Source organism: Rattus norvegicus, assembly GCF_036323735.1.
Source record: "Rattus norvegicus strain BN/NHsdMcwi chromosome Y unlocalized genomic scaffold, GRCr8 chrY_unlocalized_45, whole genome shotgun sequence".
NCBI lineage: Eukaryota > Metazoa > Chordata > Mammalia > Rodentia > Muridae > Rattus > Rattus norvegicus.
Window position 1 is genome coordinate 58,220 of NW_026947406.1, and position 25,273 is coordinate 83,492.

The window sequence follows — 25,273 nt, forward strand, 5'->3', positions numbered from 1 at the left end:
CCTCTGCGAACAAGCCTTTATTGTACAGCTCTCTTGAACAGGGACAGTGGGACCTCAAGCAGCAAGAGGGCTCACCTTATATAGACAGCAGCAGAGGCTATGCTAATTGTCCTTCAGGGATTGGTGGAGCATGAATTACCTCATTAGCATTGTGCTGCTCCCTCATTAGCATATTACTAGCCAATTGATGCTGGGTGAAAACCCTGCACATGTACAGTGCCGTTGTTAACCACAGGAGGACCCCCTGCACCTGAAACTTTATTTTCTCCCTCTACAACTTTGCAGGGAGGAGGAGCTAAGGGGACCCTCCTACGGAGTTCGTCCACCATTTTAGACTTTTTCCTTTTCTTCTTCTTAATCTGTTTCGTCTGTTTCTTCCTCTATATCTGTCTTTTCTGAGTCTGTCTCCTTTGTACTTCCCTGGTTTTCTGTACTTTCCTCTTGAAGCATTTCATGGGCAGCTTTCCCCTTCTCTATAGTTGCCTGACAACATTTTTGATCCTCAGGACAACTATGCAGTAAATGCCACACTGGATGGACCCCAGGTCTTAGAGTCCCCTGTTCCAATGCAAAATCAAGGTCTTTCCCTATTTTTTCCCAACTTGCCACAGTAAGGTTACCAGAGTCTGAGAACCAGGGAGCAAAGACATGGCATTCACACAAAAATCTCTCTATGGTGCTCCTTTTTATTTTTAGTTCCTTATGCTCAAACAGCTCTTGAAGAGCCAGAAAAATTGGATGAGACTGTGAGGTCCTCAGGATCAAAACTTTCTAGGCTGCTGTGACTTCCTAAGCGTCTTCCTAATTTCAGTTTGTTTCTACCGAGAACTTACTTTTTAACTACCCTGAGAATTTAAAACCACTTATTTCCCACGGTCCTTATGGTCCCACCTTACCTTGGGAAATTTCCAGCGATGCCCCGACTGCAAGAAGTTCTGATATCAGGAGGTCACTTTACGGGTCACCACTTGCCGTGTCCACCCTCGACCAGCATGGAAGACACGAATAGTGAAGATCTTCTTCAACGAGTTTTACTCAGGAACGTTGATACAATTTTCTGACCACAGGGAACCCCCAAACCAAACTTAAATAGATAGTGCTGGCCAATCCTAGCAAGCCAAATGGGTCATGCAGATAGGCTTTCAAAATGCAGAATCTGGCAGGCCAGGTGGCACAGCCAAATAAGGAATAGTTTACTAAAAGGAGAGCTCACCATTGGGAGGGTGGAAGGCAGAAACTAGCACCAACTTAGAGTCCTGGCACGTCGCAGCTGCCTACAGTTGCTTTTCAAGGAATTTACAATAAGAAATTCAAATACAATATTCATTCAATAAAAGGTCTGTAGGGAAAATACTAGACTTTGGGAAACAGAGAAAACCTAGAAAATTGAACTGTATGTCACAGGAAAAAATCTGTGACATACAGAATAATAATATTCTCTAGAAGAATCTCCAACACTCCATGTTCCTACATCTTTATTACCCATGCCAAGCCCCTGAACAAGTTTCTCCATTCAGAACATGAAACCACTAGTGAAGCAGAGAGAAATCTCTAGAATTAGACAGATGGAGTACATAAAGTTTTCCACTGTGTCAGAGGAGACATACTTTGAAAGTGGTTACTGTTTGACATGTAATTCAGAGAAATTGGGGAGTGATAATAAAGAGGATGAAGAGATAGGAAATGGGTAGAAGGATGCTGGCCTTCTATCTTGGTATAAAAAAACAAGGAAGAAATATGTGGTCCTTTGTAAAACTCAGAGAGCCCTTGGTAGGTGTTGAGTGGGATGGCTGAAGAGATAGCCTTGATCTGAGCTTCTATATAAGGGAATAAGGAACTGTGAGGCTCTTAGAAGCTTGTAGACTTCCCTGTTCTTATGGTTCCTGGAAGTCAAAGGGTTTATATCATTTATTTCTTTATTCCAAAAGCCAAGTGTTGTGAAGGGCACAGTTGTTTTCCTGAGAACTCATGACCTTTACACTTTTTCGCAAGAAGAAAAGGTCCTAAGGAAGAAGGGAAAAACAAGTATTGTGTCACTAACTAAAGGTAAACACATACATGCTTTGTATACCTATCATGCACTTTGTGTCTGACACTGATATTTGGGAGAGAGAAGTGCTTCTAGTTGGGACTTCAATAACTCAGTCATTCCACTAGTATTACTCTACCACTTCAGATTTCTGAGTCAATATTTGTGATGGCTTTGCAGCTTTCTTTTCTTTTATATCATTCATTTTTTTATATTTAAACAAAATTTATTGCTTTTTAATTAGATGTTTCTATATATACATTTAAAATATTATTTCCTTTCCCAGTTTCCTGTGCATAAGATCCCTACCTGTTCCATACCCTTCTTCTCTAACCAAACTTTCTGCGCATGACATTGTCTTGAACAGGGAGACAAATTAGAGGGGACAAGGGCTTCTCTTTTCAATGTTGCCCAAAAAGGCCATCCTCTGCAGCATATGCATTTGTAGCCATAGACTACTCCATGTACTTTCTCTGATTATTGGTCTAGTTATAAAAATCTCTGGTTCATTGGCATCATTGTTCTTATGTGGTTTAAAGCACGTTCAGTTCTTCTAATCCTTTTTTTTTTTAATTTAACCACATGTCTGTTTTCAGTTCACTGGTTTGCTACTAGCATTCACTTCTGTATTTGACATGCTGTATCTGTGTCTCCAGTAAATATCTATATCCAGTTCCTTGCAGAATGCACTTCCTACCTTCATCAATCTTATCTAGTTTTTTTTTTTTTTTTGGTCTGATGTATACATATATACTTTTGGTGGCTCTTACACCTATGAAGTTAATTGGAAAGTTAACATGGATTCTGACCAACTAGGTCAAGAATATAGAATTCAAAAATGACAATTTCAAAGAGACTCCCCCTGTTTTTATGAACCTATTGAAGTAGACTTTATTTTTCTCTTTTATTCAGAGCTGGGGAAGGAACCGAGGGTCTTGCGCTTGCTAGGCAAGCGCTCTCCATTGAGGTAAATCCCAAACCTTAAGTAGACGTTTAACTGGTCCTCAGGTCATTCTTTTCCCTGCACATCATCCAGTATCTTACGTTTGGCCTGAAGAAAGAATCATGGTAAATCATCCTAAACCCTCAATTCTGGCCATGGGAACACTGGACGCTAGAGAGTGTAGTACTGATATCAAATGGGACAAGAAACAGAATTCAATAGTCAATGTTTTCTTTGTTCTCCTGATGTCTGGTAATTTTTTGATAAAATAAGAATTTGGGAGATTACATTTGAAGTAGGTACACAGAATTTACACTATTATACTTACTCTATATCAGGGCCCCATATGTGACAATATCATTGCAGAAAATGGTACTTGAAAACAGAATTTTTGAGATCAATTTCTGAGAAAAATTTATAAAGTCACCTAACAAGGAATTTACAATAAGAAATTGAAATACAATATTCGTTCAATTATACATCTGTAGGGAAAATACTGGTCATTGTGATACAGAGAAAACCTAGAAAATTTAACTGTGTGTCACAGGAATGAACCGGGGATTAAAAATATTATCTAGGAACATCTCCTACACTCCATGTTCCTAAATCGTTTTCACCCATGCCACGCCCCACAGCATGTAACCACTAGTCAAGCACAGAGAATTCTCTAGCTTTAGAGAGAAGGTGTATATAAAGGTTTCCACTGTGTCATAGGAGACATACCTATAAAGTGCAAACTTGAATCTGGTCAATGTAAGGAAAGGTGTTCATCAGGTAGGCCATGACAGTTTTCAGTGACATCATTGTCAGGCATTCCCTGAAAACTCTCTTCTAACCTGGAGAGCACTAGATTCTTCTGTGATGTCACAAGTGTTGTTGTGACTGCAACTTCCTCTGAGATATTCTTTCAGTACTTCTAGGGTTTACTAATAGGCCTCTACTTCAGAGCACATTTGGGAGTGATAACAAAGACGATGAAGAGAATAGAAATAGGGAGAAAAAAGCTGATCTTCTTTCCTGGTATAAAAAACAAGGAAGAAATATGTGGTCCTTTGGAAAGTTCAGTGAGTCCTTTGTAGGGTTTGAGTGATATCGCTGAAGAGATAGCATTGATCTGAGTCTTCCACATAAGGGAATCAGGAGCTGGGAGACTCTCAGAAGCATTTGCACGTCTCTGTTCTTATCTGGACTTCTCTGTTCTTATGGTTCCTTGAAATAAGAGAGTTTATATCATTAATTTCTTTATACCAAAAGCCAAGTGTTGTGAAGGGCACAGTTGTTTTCCTGAGAACTCATGACCCTTACTCTTTTTTTCAAGAAGAAAAGGTCCTAAGGAAGAAGGGAAAAACAAGTATTGTATCCCTAGTTCTGAATAAACTCCTCCACACTTTGGATACCTATAGTACAGTTTGTCTCTCACACTGATATCTGGGGTAGAGAAGTATTTGTAGTTGAGACTTCATCATCTCAGTCTTTCCACTAGTATTACTCTGAATAACACTTCAGATTTCTGTGTCAAGATGTCTTTTTACTTGGCAGCTTTCTTTCTTTCATATCATTCTTTTTTTATTTTTTACCAAAATTTATTGTTTTATAACTGGATGTTTCTATATTTACTTTTAAAATATTATTTCCTTTCCCAGTTTCCTGCCCATAAGGTTCCTACCCGTTCCATTTCCTTCTTTTCAAACCAGCCTTTCTGCCGCAATGCATTCCCTTGAACTGGGAGACAAAGTAGGGAATACAAGAGCTTCTCTTTCCAATGTTGCCCAAAAAGGCCATTTTCTGCCACATATGCATTTGGAGCCATAGGTTAGTCCATGTACTTTCTTTGTAAATCTGTCTATTATAAGAAAGCGCTGGTCACGGGCATTGTTATTCTTCTCGGGTTGAAAGCACCTTCAGCTCTTTGAATCCTTTTTCAAAATTTACCAACAAGAGGTCTGTTTTCAGTTAACTGGTATGTCCCAGCATTCACTTTTGTATTTGACAGGCTGTATCTGTATCTCTCAGTAAATATTTATACCTGGTTCCTTGCAGAATGAACTTCTTACCTTCATCAATCTTATCTAGTTTGGTTGGCTGATGAGTACAAATATAATTTTGGTGGCTCTTACACCTATTTTGTCAAGTGGAATGTTTACATGGATTTTGCTGAACTATGTGAAGAATGTAGAATTAAGGAATGACAATGCAAATAGATTCCGTCCTGTTTTTATGAACCTATTGAAGTAGACGTATAACTGGTCCTCAAGCCATTCTTCTTCCTGCCCATTATCTGGTATCTTACATTTGGTTTTAAGAAAGAATCTTGGTAAAACATCCTAAACCCTCAGTTCTGGCTATGGGAAAACTGGAAGCTAGATAGTGTAGTACTGATATCAAATGGGATTAGATAACCAAATACAATAGTCCATGTTGTTTTTGATTTCCTGATGTCTGGTAATTTTTTTGTTAAAATAAGTATTTGTGAGTTTATCATTTGAAGTAGTTTTACAGTATTTATGCTGTTATACTCACTATATAGCTGGGCCCACTTTGTGACAAAAATCATTGCAGAAAATGGAATTAGAAAACAGAATTATTGAGTACACATTGAGGAAAATTTACAAAACCCCCTATCAAGGAATTAACCATAAGGAATTGAAATACAATATTCATTAAATTAAAGGTCTGTAGGGAAAATACTGGCCTTTGGGAAACAGAGAAAACACAGAAAATTGAACTTTATATCAACGGAATGAAACTGGGAATAAAAATATTATCTAGAGGGGCTGAGGATTTAGCTCAGTGGTAGAGCGCTTACCTAGGAAGCGCAAGGCCCTGGGTTCGATCCCCAGCTCCAAAAAAAAGAACCAAAAAAAATATTATCTAGAATTATCTCCTACACTCCATGTTCCTAAATCTTTTCTACCCTGTCTAATTTTCTCCATTCAGAGCATGTAACCACTTGTGAAGCAGAGAGAAGTCTCTAGCTTTAGAGAGATGTGTTATGTATAGGTTTCAACTGTGTAACGGGAGACATACTTGGAAAGTGAAAATTCGAATCTGGTCAATGTAAGGAAAGGTGTTCAGCAGGTAGTCCACAGCAGTTCTCAGTGCCATAATCATTAGGACCTCCCTGAAAACTCTCTTGTAACCTTGAGCGTCCTAGCTTCTGTGATGTCACAACTATTGTCGTGACTGCAACTGCCTCTCAGTTATTCCTTCACCAATAGGTTTTACTAATATTCTCTAATTCAGAGCAAATTGTGGTGTGGTAACAAAGAGGAAGAAGTGTTTGGAAATGGGGAGAAGGAAGCGGGCCTTCTGTCTTGGTATAAAAAATAAGGAAGAAAAATGTGGTCCTTTGGAAAGTTCAGTGAGTCCTTTGTAGGGCTTGAGTGATATCGCTGAAAAGATAGCCTTAATCTGAGCCTTATAAATAAGGGAATCATGAGCTTGGAGACTCTCAGAAACAACAGGACTTTCCTGTTCTTATGGTTCCTGAGGGATTATATCATTCATTTCTTTATTCCAAAAACCAAGTGTTGTGAAAGGCACAGTTGTTTTAATGAGAGCTAAGGACTTTTACACTTTTTGTCAAGAAGAAAAGGTCCTAAGGAAAAGGGAAAAACAAGTATTCTGTCCCTAACTCAAGGTAATCATCTCCTCTGTGCTTTGGATACCTATAGTGCAGTTTGTGTCTGACACTGATATTTGGGAGAGAATGTTCTTCTAGTTGAGAATTCATCATCTCAGTCTTTCCACTAGTATTACTATGACTATGACTTTAAATTTCTGAGCCAATAATTGTTATGACTTTGCACATTTATTTTCTTTTATATCATTCATTTTTTTATATTTTAGCAAAATTAATTCCTTTTAACTAGATTTTTAACTAGATATAAACATTTAAAATATTATTTCCATTTCCAGTTTCCTGATTAAAAGTTCCCTACGCATTCCATTTCCTTCTTCTCTAAACAGCCTTTCGGACTCGTGACATTCCCTTGAACTGGAAGACAAACTAGGAAGGACAAGTGCCTCTCTTTTCAATGTTGCCCAAAATGACATCCTTAGCCACTTATTCATTTGGAGCCATAGGTCAGTACATGTATTTTCTTTTTATATTATTCTAGTACAATAAAGCTCTGTATCATTGATATAGTTGTTCTTATGGTGTTGAAAGCACCCTCAGCTCTTCTAATCCTTTTTCAAGATTTAGCAACAATAGGTCCGTTTTCAGTGCACTGGTTTACTACCACCATTCACTTCTGTATTTGACATGCTGTATCTGTGTCTCTCAGTAAATATCTATATCTGGTGCCTGGCAGAAAGCACTTCTTACCTTCATCAATCTTACCTAGTTTTGTTGGCTGATGTATACATATATACTTTTGGTGGCTCCTACACCTAAGTGTTTAAGTGGAAAATTATCATGGATTCTGGCCAAATATGTCAATAGTGTAAAATTCACAAATGACAATTTCAAATAGACTCTCTCCTGTTTTTATTAACTTATTAAAGAAGATGTTTAACTGGTCCTCAAGACATTTTTCTCCCTGTCCCTAGTCCAGTATCTTACTTTTGGACTTAAGAAAGAATCATGATAAATCATCCTACCCTTATGTCTGGGCATGGAAACACTGAAAACTAGATAGAGTGTACAGGAATGACCTGTGAATAAAAATATTGTCTATAAGAACTTCCTACACTCTGCACTTTTCTGTTCTTATGGTTCCTGGAAGACAGTGGGTTTATATCATTCATTTCTTTATTCCAAAAGCCAAGTGTTTGAAGGGCATATTTGTTTTCCTGATAAGTCATGACCTTTATACTTTGTCAAGAAGAAAAGGTCCTAAGGAAGAAGGGAAAAACAAGTACTGTATGCTTAGCTCCAAGTAAACTCATGCTTTGGATATCTATAGAGCACTTTGTGTCTGACACTGATATTTGGGAGAGAGAAGTGCTTCTAGTTGAGACTTGATCATCTCAGTCTTTCCACTAGTATTACTCAGACTACCACTTCAATTTCCTAGGAAATACATGTGATTACTTGGCATCTTGCTTTTCTTTTATGTCATTCATATTTTTTAGAAAATTTTATTGCTTTTTTTAAACTGGATGTTTTCTATATTTACATTTAAAATATTAATTCCTTACCCAGTTTATTCCCTTAAGATCCCTACATGTTCCCTTTTCTTACTTCTATAACCAGACTTTCTGTCCATTGACATTCCCTTGAACTGGGAGACAAATTAGGGAGGACCACGGGCATCATCACCATTTTTGCCCAAAAAGGCCATCCTCTGCCACATATAAATTTGGAGCCATAGATCAGTCCATGTACGTTCTTTGTTTATTGGTCTGGTATCCGAAGGCTCTGGTTTATTGGCATTGTTGTTCTTATGAGGTTGAAATCACCTTCAGCTCTTCTAACCTTTTTCAATATTTACCTACAAGAGGTCCGTTTTCAGTTCACTGGTTTGCTACTAGCATTCACTTCTGTATTTGACATGCCGTATCTGTGTCTCTCAGTAAATATCTTTATCCAGTTCCTGGAAGAATGCACTTATTAGCTGTATCAATCTTATCTAGTTTTGGTGGCTGATGTATATAAATAATTTTGGAGGCTTCTACACTTACGTTGTTAAGCGGAATGTTAACAAGGATTCTCCCCAACTATGTCAAGAACGTAGAATTCACAGATGACAATGTAAATAGACTTCCTCCTGTTTTTATGAACCTATTGAAGTAGACATTTAACTGGTCCTCAAGCCATTCTTCTCCCCTGCCCATCATCTGGTAGATTACATTTGGCCTTAAGAAAGAATCATGGTAAAACATCCTAAACACTCAAGTGTGGCCATGGGAACACTGGAAGATAGATAGGGTAGTACTGATATCAAATGGGAGTAGAGAACCGAATAAAAAATCCATGTTATACTTTGCTTTCCTAATGTCTGGTAATTTTTTTGATAAAAAAATGGAATTTGGGAATTCATCATTTGAAATAGGTACACAGTAGTTACAGTGTTGTACTCATTCTATAGCTGGGCCCCCTTTGTGACCAAAATCATTGCAGAAAATTTAATTGGAAAACAGAATTTTTGATTACACAATAAGGAACATTTACAAAGTCCCCTATCAAGGAATTTACAGTAAGAAATTGAAATACAATATTCATTCAATTAAAGGTTGTAGAGAAAATGCTGGCATTTGGGAAAGAAAGAAAACACAGAAAATTGAACGTTATGTCACAGGAATGAACCTGGGAATAAAAATATTATCTAGAATTATTTCCTACACTCCAGGTTCCTAAATAGTTTCTACCCATGCTAAGCCCCTGCCTAACTTTCTACATTCAGAGCATGTAACGACTAGAGAAGCAGAGAGAAGTCTCTACTTTAGAGTGATGTAGTACATACAGGTTTCCACTGTGTTTCCTGAGACATACCTGGTAAGGGCACTCTTGAATCTGGTCAATGTAAGGAAGTGTTCAGCATGTAGATCACGGTAGTGCTCAGTGACATTATCATTAGAACCTCCCTGAAAACTCTCTTATAATCTGGTGACCCCTAGCTCCTTCTGTTGTCATGACTGCAACTGCCTCTCATATTTTCCTTCAATACCTCTAAGGTTTACTATTTGGCCTAATTCAGAGACAATTTGGAAGTGAGTAAAAAGAGGATGAAGGATATGAAATGGAGACAAGGAAGCTGGCCTTCTGTCTTGGTATAAAAAAAAAAACGAGGAAAAATATGTGGTGCTTGGGAAAGCTTAGTATGTCCTTGTTAGGTGTTGAGGGGTATCTCTGAAGAGATAGCCTTTATCTTCGTCTTCCACATAAGAGAATCAGGAGCCGGGAGCCTCTCAGAAGCATCTGGACTTCCCTGTTCTTTTGCTTTCTGGAAGTCAGAGAGTTTATATCATTCATTTCTTTATTCCAAAGCCAAGTGTTGTGAATGGCACAGTTGTATCCCTGACAGGTTATGGACTTTATACTTTTTGTCAAAAAGAGAAAGTTACTAAGGAAGATGGGATGGACAAGCATTATGTCCTCAGCTCAGAGTAAACTCTTCAATGTTTTGGATACCTATAGTGCAGTTTCTGTCTGATACTTCTATCTGGGAGAGAGAAGTGCTCTAGTTCAGATATCATCATCTTAGTCTTACCACTTGTATTACTCTGACTATCATTGTAGATTTCCAAGTGAATAGGTATACTTAGTTGGCAGTTTACTTTTATTTTATATCTTTCATTTTTTAGCAAATTTTATTGCTTTTTTTAACTGGATGTTTCTATATTTTCATTTAAAATGTTATTTCCTTTCCCAGTTTCCTGCCTAAAAAATCCTTTACTGGTTACACTGCCCTTCTACTATAACCCTCCTTATTACCCCTTGACATTACCTTGAACTTGGAGTCAAAGCTAGGGAGGACCAAGGACTTCTTCTTCCATTGGTGCCCACCAAGTCCATCCTCTTCCACATATGCAGTTGGAGCCATAGCTCTGTCCATGTACATTCTTTGAATATTGTTCTAGTATCAGAAAGCTCTGGTTCATTGGCATTGTTGTTCTTGTAGTGTTAAAGCCCTTCAGCTCTTGTAATCTTTTTTTTTAAATCTAAAAACAAGAAGTCCATTTCCAGTTTACTGGTATGCCACTAGCATTCACTTCTGTATTTGGATAATCTAGCTGTGTCTCTCAGGAAATATCTATATCTGACAGAATGCATTTCTTTTTTTTTTCATGTGTATTTATTTGATTTATTCATCCCTTCTGACAAAAGGCATTCATATTCTCTATTGTCAAGCTGATGATTAATATGCAACACAGTTAATAATCCTAACAGTATTATTTTTATTCTTTTGTCCAGTGGTCTCTGGATTCCTTAGTTGGGTGCTTTCCTTTTGGAAAGATACGAGCAAACAGCCCTACTGAAACCTTTACGTTGGGTCCTTACACTGACTAGCAGAATATATCTTTTCTACAGCAAAATGCTTTGTGGCAACAGAAAAAGCATTATCTTTCAAATTGAAATTATAAACATGCCTTATGTGAATAATTATACCTATATTCCCCTCTATCTTTGTATAAATTTAAAATCGACAGGCATTTATCTTTTTTTTTTTTTATTAACTTGAATGCATTTCTTACCTCCATCAATCTTGTGTAGTTTCGGTGGCTGATGTATATATATATGTACTTTTGTTGGCTCCTACAGCTATAATTTTAGCTGGAATTTTAACATGAATTCTGCGCATCTAGGTCAAGACTGTAGAATCCACAAATGGCAACACCAATTAGACAAATTAGACTCCATCCTGTTCTTTTGAAACTACTTATATTGAGGCTTCATTGGTCCTCAAGTCATTCCTCTCACTTTCCATCCTCCTATATCTTATGTTTGACTTTAATAATGAATCATGGTAAAATATCCAAAACCCTCAAGTATGGCAATGAAACACAGGAAGGTAGATATTGTGGAACTGATATCAAGTGGGACTAGAGAAACGAATTAAATAGTCCATGTGGTACTTTCCTTTATTAATGTCTGGTAATTTTTGGATAAAATAAGGATTTGGGAGTGTGTCATTAAAGTATGTATACAGTATTTACACTGTTATGCTCATTCTATAATTGGGCCACCTCTGTTGCCAAAAATCATTGCAGAAATGGAATTGGAAAAAAGAATTTTTGACTACACATTCAGGAATATTATAAAGTCCCCTATCATGGAATGTACAATAAGAAAATATAATATAATAGTCATTCTATTACAGGACTATAGGGAAAATCCTAGTGTTTTGAAAACAGATAAATCTGAGAAAATTGAACTATAGGCTATAGGAATGGACCTGGGAATAAAATTATTATCCACATTAATCTCCTCCACTCTAGGTTCCTAAATCTTTTCTACCCATGCCAAGTCCCTAGCTATCTTTCACCATTCAGAGCATGTAATCATTAATGAAGCCAAGAGAATTCTCTAGCTTTAGAGATACAGTAGGTAAAGTTTTCCACTGTGTCACAGGAGACACTCCTGTAAAGTGCACCCTTGTATCTACTCAATGGTAGTAAAGCAGTTAAGAGGGTAGTCCATGGCAATTCTCAGTGATATCAACATTAGTCCCTCCCTGAAAAATCTCTTATATTCTGGAGAGCCCTAGCTTCTTCTGTGATGTCACAAGTATTGTTGTGTCTTCAACTGCACCTCGGATATTCCTTCAGTACCTATAGGATTTACCAATTAGCCTTCTGTTCAGAGTAAACAGCCATTTGGGAGGGAGAACAAAGAGGATGAAGATATAGAAATGGGGAGAAGGAAGCTGGCCTTCTGTCTTGGCATAAAATTAAAGAAGAAATATGTGGATCTTGGGAAAACACCCTGGGAAGATGGCTTTAATTATTTTTTTCTATGGGTTCACCAAGCTCATGAAGAAGTTGCTGAACCTTTTGCCAGATGGTAAAGTTTCTAGATACCCCTTATTTGATTTTGATGGTCCTGGGGATTGTATGATTGATGGTAAATGTTTCCCAGAATGAGTGCTAGAGCCAGGTTGATGTTTAGATGCTTTAGAAGACATGGAAAATTTTTTTATATTCTTGGGCTAATGGCACAAGGTCTACATGATTTTTTTTTCGATGTGGACTGTCCTTCAGACCTTTGTAAATATAAAAATGGTTTTGTATCTTTGAAGTCTAATTTGCACAGTGACAAATCACTTTGAGCATGGAGAACACTTTCTGGAGCACTAGCGAGGGGTGAAGAAATTCCGTGAAACCTAGGGCAGATGGTGAACATGCCTTTTCAGTTGAAGGAGGAGTTACTTGAGCATCTTGGGACAATAAGGAATGTCTGGCATGCCCTTGTAAGGATTGGCAACCTTCCACAATTCCTTAGTATTTTTTGAAAATTCCACGTCCCTTTAGGCAGATGGAGAAGGTGTGAGACTCACCTGAGGAGTAGTTGTAGCTTTTGGTGTCTCTTTGGCAGCAAAAGATGGCACAAGATCCCTTTTGGCAGAAGGGGTAAGGTTGAAACAGTCTCCCTTAGAGGAGAAATTCCTAAAGACTCCATCAAAAGGATAAAATCTTAACCCTTTGTTTCTAGAAACTCGATGCCTGTGGTCCAATTTGGTATACGGAGAATGTCAAGTATTTCTCCACAGAGTGGACATGTGAAATAAATCTAATGGGGTAGATGGGGATAGTTGTAAAGCATGCTTTTCAGATGCAGTATATCCTACGACATCCTTCTCACATGAGGAAGGTCTTAATGTATCGTGTATATATGTGGAAATCCTGACTGTGATGTCAGAATGGGGGGAATGTATTAGAGCTACCTCTGAGATGTGACCTCTCCTAGAGAAACAGGGGCATATGTGAGAGGTCTGAGACACTCATGTGCAGATAAGGAGGTTCTAGACATCGTTGTGTAACTGTGTAAGTTCCAAGAAAAATTTCCTCTGCAGGAAAAATGGAAAGAGACTTTCATATTGAAGTATTGAAGTGTCAGGTTCCCTACCCTGCTTGATAGGCAAAACAAGTTCCAAGGCCCCTTCAGGAGATAAGGTAAAATTGAAAGGCTTTTAGGTATTTGGCAAGTGTCTGGGTCAGTTTGTGGGTATAAAGAAGGACTGGAAACCCTTTGTGCATATTTGGAAGAGTGTGTAGCATCTTCTGTAGTTGGGGAAGATGGCTGATCTTGAGGAGATTAAGAAGTTCCTATAGTCATCTGTGAAGTTTGCGGAGGTCATATCCATTCTTTGCACAAATGGAATCCAAGGAATCCCTTTCCTCAGATGTCGAGGATGCTACAGACACTGGTGTTTGCATATCATGTTCCCCTACTCCTTGTTCATATATGGTTGGATCCATGACCTTCTCTACATATGCAATATGTCCTAGAACATATTTTGTACATGTGTTGCGTCCACAAGCCATTTCTAAATATGTGGCTGTGGGTAGAACTCCTTTTGTAGATGTTTCTTGTCCTGCAGACTCTTTTTGAGATAGAGTACTACTCAGAGAATCATGCTCAGTTTTGGGAAATTCTAGCATCTCTGATGTACATGTGGAAAATTTTGGAGCCCCTCTTTTCAGGACAGAATGACATAGAGTCCCCTGAGGAGGAAGGGTATGTTTTATCTTCTCTGTACATTGTATCAATATGGAGTCTGCATGACTCCTTGACAGTGTGTTATGATAAAATTGTCTCTTTTGTGCTTGATGACAAGTCAGGAGGGTCCTTTTTGGTGGTAGAGGATATTTAAATATTTCTCTGTTTTATAGGGACATTGGAAGTACTGGGGGAGATGGTGAGGGTGCTAGATCATATTTTTTATGTGAAGAAGGCACAAGAGTTCCTTAGGTGGACTCACAATTTTCTAACATATCTTGTGTGGGTGTGGAACTCTCAAGAGCCCCTTCAAAAACAGGCAGTCATTCTTGATCTAATGGTGTACATGCAGAAAGTTTTGTCACTCCTCTTCTGTTATGTGTGTTATGAGGTTGACTTGAGGATTTGTGACTGTATTTTGCCCCCCTTGGATCATAAGTGATGATTTAAGTCCTTTTTTAATAGTAGAGGACTTTGAAGTTCCTCTTGGATTAATAGGGATTTCAGAAATCCCCGTTGTCAGCAAAATCAGTTTTCAACTCATTTTACCCGAAGCAGATTGCATAAGGCACTTTGGTGGAGATGGGGGACATCTTTGAGTGTCTTTGTGAGTGGACAAAGCTCTCTGCCAAGTTTTGGCAGTTGGCGAAGGTATTAAAGTCTCATGCAGAGAGTGGGCAGGACTTAATCCATTTGTGGAATATGGAAATCATTGAGATTACCTTTAAGAGAAGAAGATGTGCAGACCATTTTGTTTGATGGGGCTTTTTGTACCTCCCCTCGACCAGAGGGGTCTTCTCCAACACATTTGGAGGAGAATTGGAAAGACTGGAGACCTGCAGGATAGGGAATGAACATTTGAAACTCCTTTGGAAACTCTGTGAGACAGAAGAGTGGACAATACTGAGACCTCAGGGAAGGAGAGACTGCTACCTCCGCCCACTTGTTCCCACAGTCCTAGCCCAAGAGGAAAGTGCATAGTGCATCTGGACACATGTATATAGAAGCAGTCAAGCTGCAGGAGCCCTGCAGTTCAAACTGCAACTGGATCTGAACTGGTCCTAACAGCATCCTACTCCCAAATCTCGTGTGGTGTGGTCAGACTGAGACCATCGGAGGGACAGAAACCCCTGAGAATTCTGCTCACATTCCTGACTTAAAAAAAAAAAACAAAAAACACCTAGCTCCATCTGGGCCTCCTGTGCATAGGGACATAGGAGCAGTAGGGGCTGGATGTTTCTTCGTGCCTCTCATAAAGAACTGAAAGTCAGCCTGATTGATTCAGATTGGCTGTAAGCAAATAATTTTCTGTGCCTAGGAAAGGGTTTAAAATATTTTCATTAACTTTTGATATGAAATTAGTTAGGACTTTGAGAAAAGTGGGCAGAGAGGCCCTAGAACGTATGTATTTAATTTTTTTTTTTGCTTTCTAGAATCTAACTTCTTAAGTTGTTTGTACATTTTGAATATTACCCACTATCAGATAAAGGATTGGTAAAAATATTTTCCCAATCTGTTGGTTACAGCTTTGCCCAAATGATGGTGTCTTTTACCTTACAGAAGCTTTCGTGTTTTATTAGGTCCTATTTGTCAATTTGTGATCTTAGAGCCTACATCATTGGTGTTTTGTTCAGGAAACTTTCCCTGTGCCCATGTGTTCAAGACTCATCCCAACCTTTTCTTCTATTAGTTTGAGTGATTCTGGTTTGATGTGTAGGTCCTTGATTCACTTGTACTGAAGCTTTGTACATGGTCATAAAAATGGGATAATTTGCATTCTTGTACAAGCTGACTTCCAGTTGAACCAGCACTAATTGGAAAATGCTATGTATCTTCCTTTGGAAGGTTTTATCTCCTTTGCCAAATATCAAATGATAGGTGTGTGGGTTCATTTCTGGGTCTTCAATTCTATTCCACTAGTCCATCCATCTGTCTCTTTACAAATACCAAGCAGTTTTTATCACTATTGCTCTGTAATACTGCTTGAGTTAAGGAGTGATGATTCCTCCAGAAGTTCTTTTATTGTTGAGGATAGTTATAGCTGTCCTGGCATTTTCTTATTCCAAATGAATTTGGAAATTGCTATTTCTATCTCTATTAAAGAATTCAGTTGGATTTTTGATGGATATTGCATTGCATTGAATGTGTACATTGCTATTGGGAAATAGTCATCTTCCCTATATTAATCGTGTCAATCCATGAGCAAGGAAGCTCTTTCTATCTTCTGAGATCTTTCTCAATTTCTTTCTTCAGATACTTGAACTTCTTGTCATACAGATAATTCACCTGCTTGGTTAATCTCACACCAAGATACTTTACATTATTTGGGACTATTGTGAAGTGTGTGGTTTCATTATTTTCTTTCTTAGCCTGTTTATCCATTGAGGAGAGGAAGGGTCCTGGTATGTTTGAGTTAATTTTATACCCTGACACATTATTGAAGTTGTTTATCAGGTTAAGAAGTTCTCTGGTTAAACTTTTGGGGTCAATAAGTGTATACACCTCATCTGGCAAGGAAGACACAACATTGTCGGATTCTTCTCTACAGCCTTTATGGCAATACCACCTCTTTGGTGATACAGGGACCTCTAGCAGCAAAAGCACTTGCCTTCTATACACAACAGGCTGTGGCTATGCTAATTGTCCTTCAGGGATTGGCGGAGAATGAATCACCCCACTATCACCCCTGCTACTTTTCCTTCAGGTATTGGCGGCGCATGAATTCCTCATTAGCTTATTACCATCCCGTCAAACTGATGCCAGGGGCAAAACCCGCACATGTGCAGTATCTTTGGTCACAACAGGAGGGCACCGGATCACCTAATTACCCTACAGCCACCCTGGCAAGGAGACAAGCCTGTGCATATGCAATAAATCGTTTACTTCCAGACGGGACTGGATTTCGGCACCATTTATGCTTTACCTCAACGCTCCCTACACTGAAGTGTTGTTGAAATTTGTCAAATGCTTTCTCAGCATCTAATGAAATGACCATGTGTCCTTATCTTTGAGTTTGTTTATATGTTACATAACATTGACGATTTTCTGTATATGAAAACATCTCTGCATCCCTGATCATGATGGATGATTGTTTTTTAGATTCGGTTCACAAGAATTATATTGAGTATTTTTGCGTCAATATTCATAGAGGAAATTGGTCTGAAGTTCATTTTCTTTGTTGGATCTTTGTGTGGTTTAGGCAGTTAACATGATCTACCTGTGTCTCTCAGGAAATATCTATATCTGGTTGCTAGCAGAATTTACTCTTTAGATACATCAATCTTATCTAGTTTTGGTGGCAGAGGTATATATATATATATATATATATATATATATATATATATATATATATATATGTACATACTTTTGATGGCTCCTACAGCTATGTGGTTAGATGGAAGTGTAACATGGATTCTGCGCAACTAGTTCAAGAATGTAGAGTTGAGAATTGACACAAATAGAATCCCTCTTGTCTTATGTTTCTACTGAAATTGAGGTTATACTGGTCCTCAAGCCATTCTTATTTCTACCGATCTTCTCTTATCTTATGTTTGGCCTTCAGAGACAATGATGGTAAAACATCCGACCCTCCAGTCTAGCAATGGGGACACAGGAAGATAGATAGTGTAGTACTGATTCCAAAAAGTGCTAAAAAAGTGATTTCTATAGTCATTTTGTCCTTTGCTTTGATGAAAATGGAATTAGAAACAATTTTTGAGTACACATACAGGAATATTAAAGTCTCTTTTCAAGGAATGTACAATGAGAAAGTGAAATACAATATTCATTCAATTAAGGTCTGTAGGCAAAATAGTGGACTTTGGGAAATAGAGAAAACCTGGGATACTGAACTGTAAGTCGCAGGAATGTACCTGGGAATAAAATATTATCTGGAAGAGTCTCCTCCACTCTATGTTCCTAAATCTTTTCTTGCCATGCTAAGCACCTGACTAACTTTGTTCATTCAGAGCATGTACCCACTAATGAAGCAAAGGGAAGTCTCTACCTTTAGAGAGAATTAGTATGTAAAGGTTTCCACTGTGTCACAGGAGAAACTTCTGGAAATGGCACCCTCAAATATGGTCAATGAAGGGAAGCTGTTTAGTAGGTAGGCTATGGCAATTCTCAGTGACATCATCATTAGTCCTCCCTGAAAAATCTCTTGTATCCTGGAGAGCCCAAGCTTCTTCTGTGATGTCACAAGTGTTGTCATGACTGCAACTGCCTCTCAGATTCTCCTTCAGTACCTCTAGGGTTTACAAATTGGCAACTAATGGGGGGTAAACAGCCATTTGGGAGGGAGAACACAAAGGATGAAGTGACCAGACATGGGGAGTAGGAAGCTAGCCTTCTGTCTTGGTATGAAAAAAGGAAGGAATATGTGGTCAATGGGTAAGATCTTTAAGTATTGTGTAGGGGTTGAGTAGGTTCACTGAAGAGATAACATTTATCTGAGCTTCACACATATGGGAATCAGGAGCTGGGAGCCTCTCAGAAGCATCTGGACTTTCCTGCTTGTTATTTTTCTTGGGAGTCAGACAGTTTATGAATTTCATTTCTTTATCCCAAATGTCAGGTTTTGGTAGGGCACTCTAGTTTTTCCAAGGAGCTCATAGCTTTTATCCTTTTGCTAAGAAGGAAAGGTCCTAAAAAAGAAAGTAAAGCAAGTATTGTGTCCTCAGCACAGAGTAAACTCCTGCATGCATTGGATTCTAATAATGCAGTTCGTGTCTGACACGGAGATGTGGGAAGGAGAAGTGCTTTTAGATGAAACTTAATCATATCAGTCTTTCCACTTGTATTACTCTGAATACCATTCCATGACAGTGACCCCTTAAAATACTGAATCAATTGGTGTGATTAGCTGGTACATTTATTTTCTTTTATTTCTATCTTTTTTTTTAGTTTTTAAACAAATTTTATTGCTTTTTTAATTGGATATTTCTAAATTTACATTTAAAATATTATTTCTTTTCCCAGTTTTCAGACTATATGATTCCTTACCGGTCCCCTTACCCTTTTCCTATAACCACCCTTACTGCCCCTGGACATTTACTTTACTGGGAGCCAAACCTAGGCAGGACCAAGGGTTCTCCTTCCATTGTTGTCCAACAAGGCCATCCTCTACAACATATGTAGTTGGAGACATAAGTATGTTCATGTACATTTTTTGAACATTGGTCTACTACCAGAAAGCTCTGCTTCATTAGCATTCTTGTTCTTAAGGGGTGGAAAGCACCTTCACCTCTTCTAATCCTTTCTCAAAATCTACCAACAAGAAGTCCATTTTCAGTTCACTTTTTGTCCACTAGGGTTCATGTTGTGGTTTGCCCTGAAGTTATCTGTGTTTGATACTAATTCCAATGCCCCAAGGTCAGCTGCATAGTCCTGTACTCAGGACTCAGGTTACTTCACCAGAACAACTTGCCTATTGAATTTGTGAAGTATATGTGAGTGGCAGGAACAGGATAGAAGGAGGGTTGTCATGGGAGGAGAAGGAAGAATGGGCGGGAGAGAAGTTTGAAAGAAGAGGAGAAGACTAGAGGAAAAAGGAGAGAAAGGAAGATGACAGAGTGAGAAGCCATTGTAAGTGAATTTAAGATTTTGCTCTGTGTATTTACATGTTATTATTAATGTTCCTAAGGGATGGATGGTACCCAGATTTGTATGTTTAAGTGGGCAATTATATCTATTCTACTAGATCAAAGATTATTGTGTTGTGTGTTTTTTATGTGAGGGTTTGTGTATAGGAAAGTGTGTGGTGGCAAAAAACACTGTGCAGCCGAGGAGTGGGAATGTGTTTCCTCCAAGATATCTAGCAGAGAATTTCAGACATATTGGTGCCAGAGTTAGCAGGGTAACAGGAAATTTTACTTTTTTATTTTCATATTTTTACAAAACACATTCTTTTCTGTATATAATATGCTCTAGCTGTGTCTCTCAAGAAATATTGGGGTTGGGGATTTAGCTCAGTGGTAGAGCGCTTGCCTAGGAAGCGCAAGGCCCTGGGTTCGGTCCCCAGCTCCAAAAAAAAAAAAAAAAAAAAAGAAATATCTATATCTGTTGCCTGGCAGAATGCACTTCTTAGCGTCATCAATCTTATCTAATCTTATCTTATATATATATCCTTTGCGTGGCTCCTGCCGCTACGTGGATAAGTAGAATTTTCACATGGATTGTGCTTAACTAAGTCAAGAATGTAGAATCCACAAAGGACAATGTCAAATAGACTCCCTCCTTTTCTTATGAACATATTGAAGTTGAGGTTTCCCTGGACCTCAAGCCATTCCTCTCCCTGTCCTTCTTGTATCTTATTATTCCAGAAGAATAAATAATTGTAGAACAACCGCAAACCTCAAGTCTGGCCACGGGAACACAGTAAGGTAGATAATGCAAAACTGATATCAAATGGGACTAGAGAATCAAATTCTATAGTCCATGTTGTCCTTTGCTTGACTGATCCCTGATAATTTTGGGATAAATTAAGGATTTGGGAGTTTATCATTTCAAGTAGGTACACAATATTTACACTCTTATACTCATTCTATAGCTAGGCCACATTTGTTGCCAAAATCATTCCAGAAAATGGAATTGGAAAAAAAAAAGTTTTGAGTACACATTCAGCAATATTTATAAAGTCCCATATCGAGGAATGTACAATACGAAAGTGAAATAAAATATACATTCAATTGAAGGTCTGTAGGGAAAATACTGGCCTTTGGGAAACGGAGAAAACCTACAAAATTGAACTGTATTTCACAAAATGTACCTGGTTATAAAATTAATATCCAGAAGAATCTCCTCCACTCCATGTTACAAGGTCTTTTCTACCAATTCCAGGACCTTGACTAAATTTTCCCGTTCAGAGCATGTATCCACTAATAATGCAAAGGGAAATCTCTAGCTTTAGAGAGATGGAGTAAATGTTTCCACTGAATCATAGGAGACAAACCAGGAAAGGGCACCCTCAACTCTGGTCAATGTAAAGAAAACTATTTAGCAGGGAGACAATGGCAGTTTTCAGTGACATCATCATTAGGCCCTGCCTGAAAAATCTCTTGTAACCTGGAGAGCTTTGTCTTCTTCTGTGATGTCACAAGTGTTGTCATGACTGCATCTGCTTCTCAGGTATTCCTTCAGTACCTCTAGAGTTTAGTAAATGGCATCCATTTCAGAGTAAACAGCCATTTGGGAGTGAGAACCAAGAGGATGAAGAGAACAGATATGGAGATAAGGAAGCTTCCCTTCTGTTTTGCTCTAAAAAAAGGAAGAAATATGTGTGCTTCTGAAAGCTCAGTGACACCTTGGTACGGGTTGAGTGATATTTCTGAACAGATAGCACTGATCTGAGTCTTCCACAAATGGGAATCGGGATTTGGGGTCGTCTCAGAAGCATCTGGACTTCCCTGTTCTTATGGGTCCTGGAAATCAGAGAGTTTAAATCATTCATATATATCAAAAGCCAAGTGATGGGAAGGGCACAGTTGTTTTCCTGAGAGCATATGGCCTTAATTCTTTTTGACAAGAAGAGAAAGGACCTAAGGAAGAAAGGAAGGACAAGTATTGTGTCCCTAGCTCAGAGTAAACTCCTCCATGCTTTAGATATCTATTGTGCAGTTTGTGTCTGATACAGATATCTGGGAGAGAGAAGTGTTTCTAGTTGAGTCTTCACCATCCTAGTCTTTCCACTATTATATCTGTAACTACCATACCCTGACAGTGATCCATTAGATTTCTGAGTCAACATCTGTGTTTGTGTTTAGCTGTCAGTTTTCTTTTCATTTATTTCTTATATTTTTTTTTATTTTTGCAAATTTTATTTGTTTTTTTAAACAAATAAATATGTACATTTACATTTAAAATATTATTTCTTTCAAGAGTTTACTACCATAAGATATCTAACTGGTCCCTCTCCTGTTCTTCTATAAACTACCTTACTGTCCTTTCACATTTATTTTAACTGTGAGTCAAACCAAGGGAAGGACCAAGGCCTTCTACTTCTATTGGTGCCCAAAAAGCCATCCTCTGCTACATATGCAGTTGGATTCATAGGTCTGTCCAAGTACAGATTTTGAATATTGGTTTAGTACCAGAAAGCTCTGGTTCATTAGCATTTTTTTTCTTTCGGTGTTGAAAGCTCCTTCAGCTCTTGTTATTCGTTCTCAGAATCTACCAACAAGAGGTCCATTTCAGTTCACCTGTTTGCCACTAGCATTCTATTCTTTATTTGAAATGCTCTAGCTGTTTCTCTCAGGACATGTGTATATCAGTTTCCTGGCCAATAGCAATAGCACTACTTAGCTTCATCACTCTTATCTAGTTTTGGTGTCTGAAAAGAAAATATATATATATATATATATGGTGGTTAGGTGGAATGTCAACATGGATTCTGTGCAACTATGTAAAGAATGTAGAAATTGTAGAAATTACTAATGTCAATGTCTAATAGATTCACTCCTATACTTATGAAGGTATTGAAGTTGAGGTTTCACTGTCCTTCAGGCCTTCCTTTTCCTGCCCATACCCCTGTTTCTTTTATTTGGCCTTTAAAAGAATCATGGTAACACATCTAAAACTTTCAAGGCTGGCCATGGGACCACAGGAAGGTACATAATGTAGTACAGTTATCAAATTTGATTAGAGAACCGAAATGTATAGTCCATGTGGTCCTTTGCTTTATTGATGTATGGATATCTTTGGATAAAATAAGGATTTGGGAGTTTATCATTTGAAGTAAGTACACAGTATTCACACTATTATACTCACTCTATAGCCGGGCCACATTTGTTTCCAATATCATAGCAGAAAATGGAATTGGAAAACAGTAATTTAGAGTACACATTCAGAAATATTTATAAAGTCCCCTATCAAGGAATGTACAATAAGAAAGTGAAATACAATATTCATTCACCTAAAGGTCTATAGCGAAAATACTGGCCATTATAAAACAGAGAAAACCTAGAAAATGGAACTGTATGTCACAGGAATGGACATGGGAATAAAAATATTATCCAGAAGAATCTCCTACACTCCCAAGTTCCTACATCATTACTACCCATGTCAGGACCCTGACTAACTTTCTCCATTCAGAGCATGTAACCACTGTCGAAGCAAAGAGAAGACCCTAGCTTTAGAGAATTGGAGTACATAAAGGTTTCCCCTATGTCACGGGAGACATACCTGGAAAGGCACTCTTGAAACTGGTCAATGTAAAGAAAGCTGTTTACAGGTAGGCCATGGCAGTTCTCAGAGACATTCATCATTAGGCCCTCCATGAAAAATCTCTTGTATCCTGGAGAGCCCTAGCTTCTCCTGTGATGTCACAAGTGTCTGCAAATGCCTCTTGGATATTCCTTCAGTGCCTATAAGGTTTACTAATTCTCCTGTATTTCAGAGGAAATATCAATTTGGGAGTGAGAACAAAGAATATGAAAAGCTCAGAGATGGGGAGAACAAAGATGGTCTTCTTTCTTGGTATAAAACAAAGGAAGAAATATGTTGACCCCGGGAAATCTCACTGACTCTTTGCTAGGAGTTGAGTAGGTACGTTGAAGAAATACAATTGATCTGACCCTTCCACACATGGGTTCAGGGGCTCGGAACCTGTCAAAACTAACTGGACTTCTCTCCTTCTAATGGTTCCTTTAAGTCAGAGAGTTTATATCATTAATATATTTATCCAAAAAGCCAGGTGTAGGGGAGGGCACTGTCCTTTTCCTTACAGCTCATGCCTTTTATTTTTTTGCCCAAAAGAAAAGGGTCCTAAGGAAGAAGTGAAAGACAATTAATGTGTCCTCAGCTCAGAGGAATCTCCTTGATTATTTGAATACCTATAGTGCAGTTTGTGTTTGATACTGGGATTTGGGAGTGAGATGTGTTTATAGTTCATCATATCAGTCTTTTCGCTAGGATTACTCTGACAGCCATTGCCTGATTGTGACCCTTTAGATTTCTCATTCAATATGTATGATTCGATGGCAGTTTTCTTATTTTTAACTTAGTTAATATTTATTATTTTTAGCAAGATTTTTTTTGCTTTTTTAATTTGATTTTCCATATTTACATTTCAAATATTTTCCTTTCCCAGATTGCTTTCCATGAGATCCCTAACCGGTCCCTATGCCCTTCTTGTATAATCCCTCTTATTGCTCTTTGACATTCCATTGAATTGGTAATAATACCTAGTTTAGACCAAGGGCATCTCATTCCATTGGTGACCAACAAGACCATTCTCTGCTACATATGAAGTGGGAGCCATAGGTCTATCCATGTACAATCTTTGAATATTTGTATACTACCAGAAAACTCTGGTTTGATGGCATGTTTTTCCTTATAGGATTAAAAGCTCCTTCAGCTCTTGTAACCCTTCTCAAAATCTACCAACAAGAGATCGGTTTTCAGTTCACTGGTTGGCCACTACCATTCACTTCTGTATTTGACATGCTCTAACTATGTCTCTCAGGATAGACCTATATCCGTTTCTTCTAATCATGCAATAATAAGATTCATCCATCTTATCTAGTTTTGCTGGCTAATATATCTATCTCTATCTCTATCTATATCCATATCTATAATCTGTATATCTATATATCTGTATATCTATATATCTATATATCTGTATATCTATATATCTATAAATCTATATCCGTATATCTATATATCTATATATCTATATGTCTATAAATCATATATATATATATCATCTATATACACACACAGACACACAAACACACACACACACACACATATATATATATATATATATATATATATATATATATATATGATATAGCTATGAATTTAGATGGCATTTTAACATGGATTCTGGGATACAAGATCAAGAAGGTAGATTCCACAAATGACAGTGCCAAATAGATTCTCTCCTGTTCTTATGAACCTAATGAAGCTGAGGTTTCACTGGACCACACTCTATTCCTCATCCTGCACATCCTCCTGAATCTTATGTTTGGCCTGAGGAAAGAATCAGGGTAAAACATCCAAAACCCTCAAGTCTCGTCATGGGAATCCAGTAAGGTAGATAATGCAGAACTGATATCAAATGGGACAAGAGAACCGAATATTATAGTCCATGCTGTCCTTTGCTTTAATGATGTCTGGTAATGTTTGGATAAAATAAGGATTTGGGAGTTTATCATTTGAGGAAGGTACACAGTATTTACACTGTTATACTCAC

General features: G+C 38.0%; 1 long non-coding RNA gene across 2 annotated transcripts; it reads right to left on the reverse strand.

Moving 5' to 3' along the window:
* Positions 1-1,898: 1,898 nt before the first annotated feature.
* On the reverse strand, positions 1,899-23,443 carry LOC134484750 (uncharacterized). 2 transcript variants are annotated; one of them, XR_010062496.1, is made up of 3 exons: positions 23,260-23,443; positions 10,367-10,580; positions 1,899-2,003 (listed from the first exon to the last, which is right to left on the reverse strand). It is a non-coding gene; the product is annotated as an uncharacterized LOC134484750 (long non-coding RNA). The 2 variants fall into 2 exon arrangements; XR_010062497.1 differs by lacking the exons at positions 10,367-10,580; positions 23,260-23,443 and adding an exon at positions 3,696-10,330.
* Between the last annotated feature and the right edge of the window lie 1,830 nt (positions 23,444-25,273).